Raw genomic sequence first — 11,037 nt, 5'->3', positions numbered from 1 at the left:
ACCGTGCTTTTGATTACCCTCCTTCCCCCTCTAACCTCCACCCTCCCCAACCCCCAGCTTGGGTCCGAAACACTGACTGTCCAGCGCCTTGGGACGTTCTCCCTACGTGAAAGGCACTATACAAATGTAACTTTTGTTGTTGTTGTTGTAGGCAGATGACACCCAAATCTACTTCTCCTTCTCCAGCTCTGAATCACAGTCCGCTGATGTCCTGTCAGCTTGTTTGACAGACATCAAGGCCTGAATGAGCGCAAATTTACTGCAGCTGAATTTCAGAAAACTGGAAGCCATACTCTTTGGCTCCTGTCAACGTCTTCTCTCCTGCAGGTCTGAATTTCTCAAACTCCCCAAGCTCTCCAAGCAGGGGTTATGACAGCCAAAAATCATTGGCTGAGATGAAGTGCTGGCGCTTGGTTAAGAAGAATTCGAACCATGTGAGTGCGGTCCCACTAAGATGGATAAGGGAGGAGAGGCAGTGGATGACTATGGCATGGTCAACTGTGTCAAATGCAGCGGAGAGATCCAGGAGGACAAGGAGGCAGAGGGAGCCCTGGTAACAGAGAGAGAGAATGTCATTTTTTACTTTGAGGCGCACTATCTCTGTGCTGTGGGCTGGGGGAAACTGGACTTGAGTTGTTTGAGTAGGGAGTGGAGGGCGAGGTGTGAGCAAGTTGATTTGCAACAATGCATTCCAGGGCTTTGACCAGGAAGGGCAGGTTTGAAATGGGACCGTTGTGTACAAGGTTGACAGGATCGAGAACAGTTTTTTTTAAGGACCTAAGGGGAGTGATGACAGCTGTCTTGAGGGGGAGTGGGACTGAGCCTGAGGAGAGGGACTGATTTATGGTGTCTGCCAGCAATGGGCAGAGGAGGTAAGTTGAGCGACTTGCAGCTGGGTGGGGAAGGGGTCAAGGCAGCAGGTGATGGTTTTCGTCTGGGTGATGGAGGATGAGAGGGAGGAAGGCGAGATGGGGGCAAGAAGTATAGATTGGGGTCTGTGGTGGGACCCGTGAGAGGAGGAGTGGGTGGATGTTATCTTTCTTGGAGATAAAAAAATCCAAGTCCTCTTCGAACATGCCTTCGGCCACCCTCTTACCCTTCCTGCCCTCCACCGTCCCTTACCCCAATTCCCCACCACCACCCCACTCGGGTCCAAATCCCTGACTGTCCAGCACCTTGGGACGTCCTCCCGATGAAACAACTTTAATCATTTGCTGTCCATGTGGTTCCAAACTGACCCTAAGATAGCACCCAAAATTCTTCAAACAGCGGAGGAATTTAAGAAAGTGGTGATCTTCACAGCCATTGATAATGCTGTACTGATGGTGAGGCCAGGCCAAAGTTATTTTGCAGAAAAAGATGACGAGCCTTTTGGAAAATGATGACCAGGTCTGGCGCACTGTGCACTGGCTGCCTGCCTACCTGCCCGTACCCTCCGTTCCTCTGGCTCTGGTCTGCTCCACGTCCCCCGCCCCAACCGCCCTACCATCGGTGGTCGGGCCTTCAGCCTCTCAGCCCCCAGGCTCTGGAACTCCATCCCCCAGTGCCTTCGCCTTGCTTCCTCCCTTTCCTCCTTCAAGGCCGGTCTCAAAACCTTTCTCTTTGACCGTGGCTTCAGCTCCCCTCTCGACTCTCTTCCCCCTCCTCGCTCCCTCCCTTCCCTCCCCTCACCCTGACCATTTCCCCCTCCTTGCTCCCTCCCTTCCCTCACCCTGACCATTTCCCCCCTCCTCGCTCCCTCCCATCCCTCCCCTCACCCTGACCATTTCCCCCTGCTCGGGTCATGACCCAACTGTGCAGCGCCTTGGGACGTCCTCCTGACGTGAAAGGCGCTTTATAAATGGAATCTTGTTGTTGTTGTTGTTGTTGCCTGCTGCCAATTAAGACCTTCTACAATCCCAGATTTTCTTTTCTGCTTACTCTTTCACCACCACTGACAAATGCAGTGTTAACTTTGCACAATTTCCTTCTGCACACATTTTGCTATAAAGTGTGGTGGTAAATGCTGTAAAGTGTAGTGACTGCATATTTGTAAGCAAACAAGGCAACCAATTTGTGCACAATAAGGTCTCACAAACATGCATGCAGTGAATTAATAATGTATATGGGGGATAGTAATAAACACCTGCTGATGTCAATTACTCTGCTTATTGTGTCCATGCTTCAAATACTAACCCAGATACCTGTTCTCCTGAGCCTTCTCCCCATATGTAACATCAAAAAAGACTAAAATTGTGCAAAATAATTATTTTTACAGCCACAATATTATGACAAAAAACTTGGTTGCAAGTTAAGTCTGAATGCATTGAAGTTATTGAGAATAAATCACAATGTAAACATCACCATAACTGTTCAGTTTAATGAGGGCCCACTCCCTGTTAGATTGGCAAGAAATGGCAACACATAACCACAACCCACAGAATACTCAGGTAGATTCAACCACAGACCACAAACTCACCACATGGCGGTCAAGTAGATTCAATCTGCTCAGTGTTTGTAAAGCATTTAATCATCATCTCTTACATTAGCACCACAGTTTATCATTCCCTTTGTTATAGGTAGTGAAAAACAACAGCACTGAGATTCATGTCAGTAGTTGACAGCAAATTGTAGCCTTTGCCCCCAGATCATTCACTTCATGGCTGTTTCTGTAACATTGCTATGCGTAAATTAATTGACGACATGAAAAACAGTCACTACATTTTACAAAAACAAGCACCCTTTAAAGCACTTTGAGACATTTAATAATAATAATCCTTGCATTTGATATAGCGCTTTTCACGTTGGGAGGACGTCCCAAAGCGCTTCACAGAACACACTGTAAAGTGAATTGACTGCATATTTGTGGGCGAACGCGGCAGCCAATTGCGCACAGCAATGTCCCACAAACAGTCGTGGATTGAAAATGACCAATTTATTATTGTTTTTTTGGTTTTGGAGGGATTATTATTAGGCTCTGTGTGGAGTAAGGAAACTTGCCCAAGGTTTCGCCCTCTGCCTGGAATTGAACTCAGGTCTCTCACTTGCAAAGCGAGTGCTCTAACCACTGAGCTACAGGACTCCACATTTCAATATGATAAGGTGCCATAGGTGATGATCTCTGGATTACTCCCTGTGTCTTGTGCAAGTGAGTATCAAAACAGCAGGATCAAACACATGAATGCATGGCTGGAGAAATGGTGCAGAAAGGAGGGCTTCATCGTCCTGGAACATTGGGACCAATTCTGGGGCAGGTGGGACCTGTACAAGGTGGATGGATTACACCTGAACAGGGCTGGGACCAATCTCCTCGCAGTGAGGTTAGCTAGTGCTGTGGAGAAGGATTTAAACTAATTTCAAGAAAAGGAGGGAATCAAGATGTAGCATCAGAGAGGATAAACAAGTTACATAGAGGACTGGGAGAGATGAATAACAATGCAATAAAGAATAGTCTGTAAAAAGGAGGGATTAGATGGGGGGGAAAATGCAGAGCAGACTAAGTCGGTCTTGAAATGCATGTGCGTAAATGCATGGAGTTTGACAAATAAGATTGGTGAGCTGCACGGTCAAGTTGCCACATGGGGTTATGATGTAGTGGCAATAATGGAGACTTGGCTCAAACAAGGACAGGAATGGGAGCTGTTACGCTGATAGGTGTATACTATCGACCACCAAATAGTGGGAAAGAAATAGATGAGCAGATCTGCAAGCAAATCTCAGACAGATGCAAGGCCAATAGAGTCGTGATAATGGGGACTTTAATTATCCCAACACAGACTGGCAAAACGACAGCGCAAAGGGCAAGGAGGGGGAAAGATTCCTAAAATGCATACAGGACAACTTTCTTGATCAGTACGTTTTCAGCCTAACAAGGAAGGAAGCAGTGCTAGATCTAGTTCTGGGGAATGAAGTAGGACAAGTGGAGTAGGTTTCAGTGGGAGAGCATCTGGGTAATAGTGACCATAACATCATTAGATTCAGAGTGCATATGGAAAGAGACAAGGAACCATCTAAGGTGAAGATATTCAACTGGAAGAGGGCAAATTTCAGCGAGTTTAAAAGGAACCGAGCCAAGGTGGACTGGAAAGAAAGATTGGCAGGTGAAACAACTAAAGAGCAGTGGGAAGTCTTCAAGGATGAGATAGCTCGGGGACAAAATAAATACATTCCCACAAAAGGGAAAAGTAGGGCTTCCAAACCTCCGGGGATGACGAAGGTAATTGTATCTAAAATGAAGCAGAAAAAAGAAGCAAATGTCAAACCCAAGATACAGAAGACAACAAAATCGAATATAGGAAGTGCAGAAGAGGTTTGAAAAAGGATATAAGAGGGGCAAAAAGATTATACGAAAAAAGGTTAGCGGGTAACATTAAAGGGAATTCTAAAATATTTTACAAACATATCAAGGAAAAAAGGCTAGTCAAAGGTAGGGTGGGGCCAATTAAGGACCAAGGGGGAAATCTTATTGTGGAGGCAGAGGGCATGGCTGATGTGCTGAATGAGTACTTTGCATCTGTCTTCACAAAAGAAGTGGATGCACCAAATGCCGCAGAATCGGAGGAGAGGGTAGAGGAAATGGATAGGATCAGTATAAACAGAGAGGAAGTACTGGAAAGGTTGACTGCGTTGAAGGTAGATAAATCGCCCGGTCCGGACGGGATGCAGCCAAGGTTACTATGGGAGGCACGGGTACAAATAGCGGAGGCTTTGGCTACAATTTTTCAATCTTCGTTGGACACAGGAGTGGTGCCAGAGGACTGGAGAGTGGCCAATGTGACTCCCCTGTACAAAAAGGGACAGAAGGACAAACCTGGGAACTACAGGCCAGTCAGCCTAACATCAGTAGTGGGGAAACTCCTGGAGACTATAATCCGGGACAGAATAAATCTTCACTTAGAAGAATATGGGTTAATTAGGGACAGCCAACATGGATTTGTTAAAGGCAAATCTTGTCTAACAAATCTAATAGAATTTTTCGATGAGGTAACGGAGAGGGTGGATAAAGGTAGTGCAGTTGATGTAGTTTATATGGACTTTCAAAAGGCATTTGACAAAGTGCCACATGAAAGACTTGTAAGAAAGATAGAAGCCCATGGTATAAAAGGGAGAGTGGCAGCATGGATCCAGAACTGGCTGGGAGACAGAAAGCAGGGAGTTGTGGTGAACGGCTGCTTTTCTGACTGGAAGGAAGTGTACAGTGGCGTCCCCCAGGGATCGGTATTAGGAACACTGCTCTTCTTATACGACACAAATTATCTGGACTTGGGAAAAGCAAGCACCATTTCCAAGTTTGCGGACGACGGACACAAAGCTAGGTAGGGTGGTAAACAGTGAGAAGGATAGTAGCAAACTGCAGGAAGACATAGACAGAATGGTAAAATGGGCAGACACATGGCTGATGAATTTCAATGTGGAGAAATGCGAGGTAATGCATTTTGGCAGAAAGAATGAGGGGAGGCAATGTCGGCTGGTAATGCAATCTTAAGGGGAGTAAAAGAACAGAGAGACCTGAGGGTGCAGGTAAATGAATCCTTGAAGGTGGCAGGACAGGTAGATAAGGTTTTAAAAAGGGCAAATGGGATTCTAGGCTTTATAAACAGGGGCATAGAGTACAAGAGTCAGGAGGTTATGATTAACCTATATAAAACACTGGTTAGGCCTCAGTTAGAATACTACGCTCAGTTCTGGGCACCACACTATAGGAAGGATGTTAAGGCATTGGAAAGGGTGCAGAGGAGATTTACGAGGATGGTACCAGGAATGAGGGACCTTAATTATGAGGAAAGACTAGAAAGGCTGGGATTATTCTCATTGGAGCAGAGAAGGTTACGAGGAGACCTAATAGAGGTCTTCAAAATCATGAGGGGATTTGATAGGTTTGAAAGGGAAAAACTGTTTACACTGGTGGGCGTGTCGGTGTCACGAGGACTCAAATTCAAAATAGTCTCTAAAAGAAGCAGAGGGGAGGTGAGAAGAGTTTTTTACCCGCAGCGAGTTGTTGGAATCTGGAACGCATTGCTTGAAATGGTGGTCGAGGCCGATCCGATAACAATTTTTTAAAAACGCGGTGGACGGGTATTTGAGGAGGATGGGTCTGCAGGGTTATGGGGAAAGGGCTGGGGAGTCGGATTGACATTAGATTGCTCTTTTCAAAGAGCCGGCACAAACTCGATGGGCCGAATGGCCTCTTTTTATGCTGTACAATTCTATGATTCTATGATTCTATGAATGGGTGCTGAATATTCCTAGCTACAATGTATTCAGGAGGGATAGGGAAGGAAAAAAAGGAGTGGAGGCAGGTGGCAATATTAATTAAAGACGATTACGGCCCTGGAAAGGGATGATGTGCTAGAGGGTCCAAATACAGAATCTATTTAGAATCATAGAAATAAACAGCAAAGAAGCAGGCCATTCAGCCCATTGTGTCTGTGCCAGCTCTTTGAACATTTTTTAAGAGAGAAGTAGATAATTATTTGGGGAGGACAAGTTTGCAGGGCTATGGGGAGAGAGCGGGGGAGTGAGATTGATTGGATAGCTCTGTTCAAAGAGCCGACACAGACACTTCTGTGCTGTGTAATTCTATGATTCTATGAAATCAAATGCAAGGAATATGATTATTTTTATTAGATATTTAGAACTCTTGAATAGTTAAAGCAAATCATTGTCTTATGAGAGGAGCTATTTTCAATTTAAAAAATAAACATATGAAGCACAAAGAATACGCCATCAAACCTAAATAACCACATATTAAAATTGTGTCAGTCATGAGTTGCAAACTGTCATTATAATCTCTCCTAAGAGCTTGGATACCCCTTGTGGCAAAATATCGAAGGCCTGTGATGTGGCATTTCCATAGTCACAAAAAAAAGTCCTAATCATGAGCAATTACAACAATTCTCTCTGAGGCCATTCCCATTGATAATAATCCTTGCATTTGATATAGCGCTTTTCACATCTTCTAGACGTCTCAAAGCGCTTCACAGAATATATTGTAAAGTGAATTGACTGTATATTTGTGGGCAAAACACGGTAATGAATTGCATACAGCAGTGTCCCACAAACAGTCGTAGATTGAGTCACCAAATTATTATTTTTTTAAGGATTATTATCCCCGGAAAAGCGATCTACCAATCGACTAACAACCAGGTTCCTACTTGCTGCTACAGAAACATGTAGAGTAAGGAAACTTGGCCAACATTTTGCTCTGCAGGAATAGAGCTACAGGACTAAGTATCTGGAATGTTAACAGTATTCGGTCTTTCAGTTGGATAAGAGAGGTACAGAGGCACTCACACTATTGATTTTAATGCTTTGTATCATGATAGGTCCGTATAATGAAGGATAATTAGAAACATTGATATTAAACAATCTCTGAAATCGTCATCACTTTTGTTTTAAAACCCACTGGCATCAAATCCCCATTCTGGCAAATCAGATTTCTGTGTGGCCTGCATTGTGCATAGCGAGGATAAACAGTCAACCTTTAAATCCCCCTATTCAATTTCCTCCATGCTTTTCTGTGGTACTGTCCATATAATCCATAATTTACAATTTAAAATACTATTTTTCCAAAGCCCAGCTCTATTGAACGCTATATACATACACACAGTCACTCACACACAGACTTCATTTTGTGCATTTGGAAGCCTTGTCTCTCCCAGTTTCTGAACAGTCCAGCTCACTTCAGGCTAGTTGGTGCTGGTTGAAGTGTGCATGTTGCTGGTTGTGGAGTTCAAGATTCGTGACTAACAGATTTGGAAGCTTTGACACTTCCCTGCATGAGGAGCACTATATAAATGTTCTTCACAAACTGCTCCTCAGATAAACCAAGAATGATCATCATTTGTGCATCAATCCTCTCATTCGGACAAATCCCTCTTCCAAGTTACTTCCTCTCTTTATTCTCCTTTTTAAGGCATTTTCACAAATGGTAAAAATGTAAGTACATAACTGGATCATTTTGGAAAATTATATTTGATTGGCAACAATCATCTCAAAAGCAACCAAGTCAGTGGCTTTAAATGAACATATCTCAGAAAATGTGGTGTAAAATAGCTTTTAAAAAAGCTATAATATTGTCGTTTGAATTTTCCTCCTTCTACAGAGTAAAAAAAGGATTCACTAACACAAGGAAAACTGCCGCCTCTGTATTTCTAATGTTGACGTCTGTTTTAAAACATTCTCTGTCTGTTCTTTGACCTGTTCCTGCAGAGTATTTATAATAATAATCCTTGCATTTGATATAGTGCTTTATCACTTCTTTGAGATGTCTCAAAGTGCTCACAAGGATATACTGCAAAGTGAATTGATTGTATTTTGTGGGCAAAATGGGAATTTGTGACTTGATATACTGAATGCTCATTCTCAGTCTTACATTCGCATTAAGGTTTTGTGTTCCAGTTACATATTTGGCACATTTTCTGCTTTTTCAATTTTATCTTTTGATAAATAATGGATTATCCTCTTCCAGGTGAATACCTTGAATGTTTCTCAGAATTTCCCCAGAGATTCTCCTGAGTCTTAATTAACAGGAAAATATACTTCAGGTTCCCACTGTAAAAATGTGACAAATTCTATAATGTGAAAAACACAAGTATTTTGCCTCTAAATTCTGGTGTGAAGCAATCACTTGTGTTATTTAACTGTATCCAAACAACATCAACAACTTGCACTTATATAGTTGCTTTCATATAAATGAACATCTCAAATCACTTCACAAGGCCAATAGGGAATGCTGAGCAAAGAAGACAGGAACAATAAAGGTGTCGAACAAAACACTTTAAAGACAAGTGTAGGATACATGTGTGGCTAATCTGCATGACAATCAGGAATATTGTTTTCTTATTGCTAGACATTTTCTTTCCATTTTACTCCTTTAAATACTTTATACACTGCTCTATGATCCATAATCAGAAATCCCTTCTTCACCTCAAAGGAAAATTTCTTTTGATATTCAGATATATCACTCCTGATCTATGTCCTAAAGTGCGCAATATAAAGGAAAGCCTTGGACAAACTCTGAATATTGAGTGAATCCTTAATTTGACTGTATGAAAGGTAGTTAGAAATACATTGCCAGAGCACCTTGGATTAACAACAAAAACAACAATTTGCACTTGTATAGCGCCCTCCACACAGGGTAGCATCTCAGAGCGTTTAAGTGGCAGAGCCTGATTGCAGATTAAGGTCGCCTCCAAAAGTGTTCTCGCCTGTCTGTTTTCAGGTAGACATTAAAGATTCCAGGATATTATTCAAAATCTTGATCATCAACCCTCCATGACAATTGACAAATGATCTAATGGCTCTTTGTGATATTTTGATAGAATAAATGGCTGCCTGCACATACAGATTCAATACTGAACAAGTACCTATGAAGCACTGAAAAAAATTCAATATAGTTTGCAAATGTTAGGATTATTAAGGATTATAAATCAGACTTAGGAACTAAGATTGCTTTGAATGAATGGTATCCAGTCAACTAAACTGTATAATATATGAGCATGAATTGATGAATAAAAGAAAAACAACTTTCAATTAAACTGGGATTTGCAGAGAAATAATTAATTACCCAGGAGACACCTTAAGGCAATTTTATGTTAAGAATTGTGAAAATTATTCTATTTAGCATTAATTTGGAAGCCATTTTTTTTCAGTTCTTAAAAAGAACCAGTCTCCATATTATGACTGAATTTACAATTTTTCACTACTCTGCATGATCTTAAATGTTATGTAGAATTCACCTTATAAAACTAATGAGGACCTTTGAGCCTCATAACATTCATTATACAGAGCACCTATATAGTAGCCTCCCCTAGGTAGAGAAGCTAAAATAAATTTGAAAAGCAAGAAATTGCTCAATTAAAAAGTCACCGAAATCATTCAGATGAGGTTCTATTAATTGAATGTCGGTGTACTCACTCCGAACCTTTGATGTCTGGGGTCTTGCTGAGATCCATCCCATTTCAGCTATATTGATTCTGAATATGAATGCATTTGTCTACATGCACTTAGTCTACGATGTGAAAAGCGCTATATCAAATGCAAGGATTATTATTATTATTATTATTATCGTCTATGAAGACCGCTTCCGCTCAGCTGCCTTTGCCCTTTCAACTGCTACCCCCTCCCCATCTCTCCCTCACACTCCGGCCCCTACCCATCTCTCCCTCCACAACTTTGAACCTGTCTCCCCCTCCTCTCTCACCACCATTATAACCAACTGAAACTCACCACTACACTCTCGACCCCATCCCTACCCCTCTTCTTACATCAGCCACCTCCTTGCCCCTCTACTCACAGACATCATCAACCTCTCCCTATTCACTGGCACCATTCACACCCCCTTAAAAACAGCTGTCATCACCCCTTTCCACAAAAAAACCTTCCAGTAATTTGCTCTCAACCTCCAACCTCCCTTTCCTTTCCAAGGTCTTTGAATGAGTCGTTGCTTGCCAACTTCGCTCCTTCCTCTCCCGCCACTCCCTGTACAAACAATAATAATAATAATTCTTGCATTTGATGTAACCCTTTTCACGTCGGGAGGACGTCCCAAAGCACTTCACAGAACACACTGTAAAGTGAATTGACTGTATATTTGTGGGCGAACGCGGCAGCCAATTGCACACAGCAATGTCCCACAAACAGTCGTAGATTGAATATGACCAATTTAATTATTATTTTTGGTTTTTGGAGGGATTATTATTAGGCTCTGTGTGGAGTAAGGAAACTTGCCCAAGGTTTCGCCCTCTGCCTGGAATTGAACTCAGGTCTCTCGCTTGCAAAGTGAGTGCTCTAACCACTGAGCTACAGGACTCCAATTGGATTTCCGTGCTGCTCACAGCACAGAAACAGCTCTGGTCAAAGTTACAAATGACATTTGATCCATCGGCCTCTCTGCCCCCACCCTTTGGAACTCCATCCAACATTCCCTTTGCCTCGCTCCATCCCTTGTCTCCTTCAAGGCATGTCCAAATCCCTGACTGTCCAGTGCCTTGGGACGTCCTCCTGACACGAAAGGCGCTATACAAATGTAATTTTGTATTTTATTGTAAGACTCTC

Source organism: Callorhinchus milii, unplaced genomic scaffold (assembly GCF_018977255.1).
Source record: "Callorhinchus milii isolate IMCB2004 unplaced genomic scaffold, IMCB_Cmil_1.0 Scaffold13, whole genome shotgun sequence".
Classification (NCBI taxonomy): Eukaryota; Metazoa; Chordata; class Chondrichthyes; order Chimaeriformes; family Callorhinchidae; genus Callorhinchus; species Callorhinchus milii.
This window is presented reverse-complemented; position numbering follows the sequence as displayed.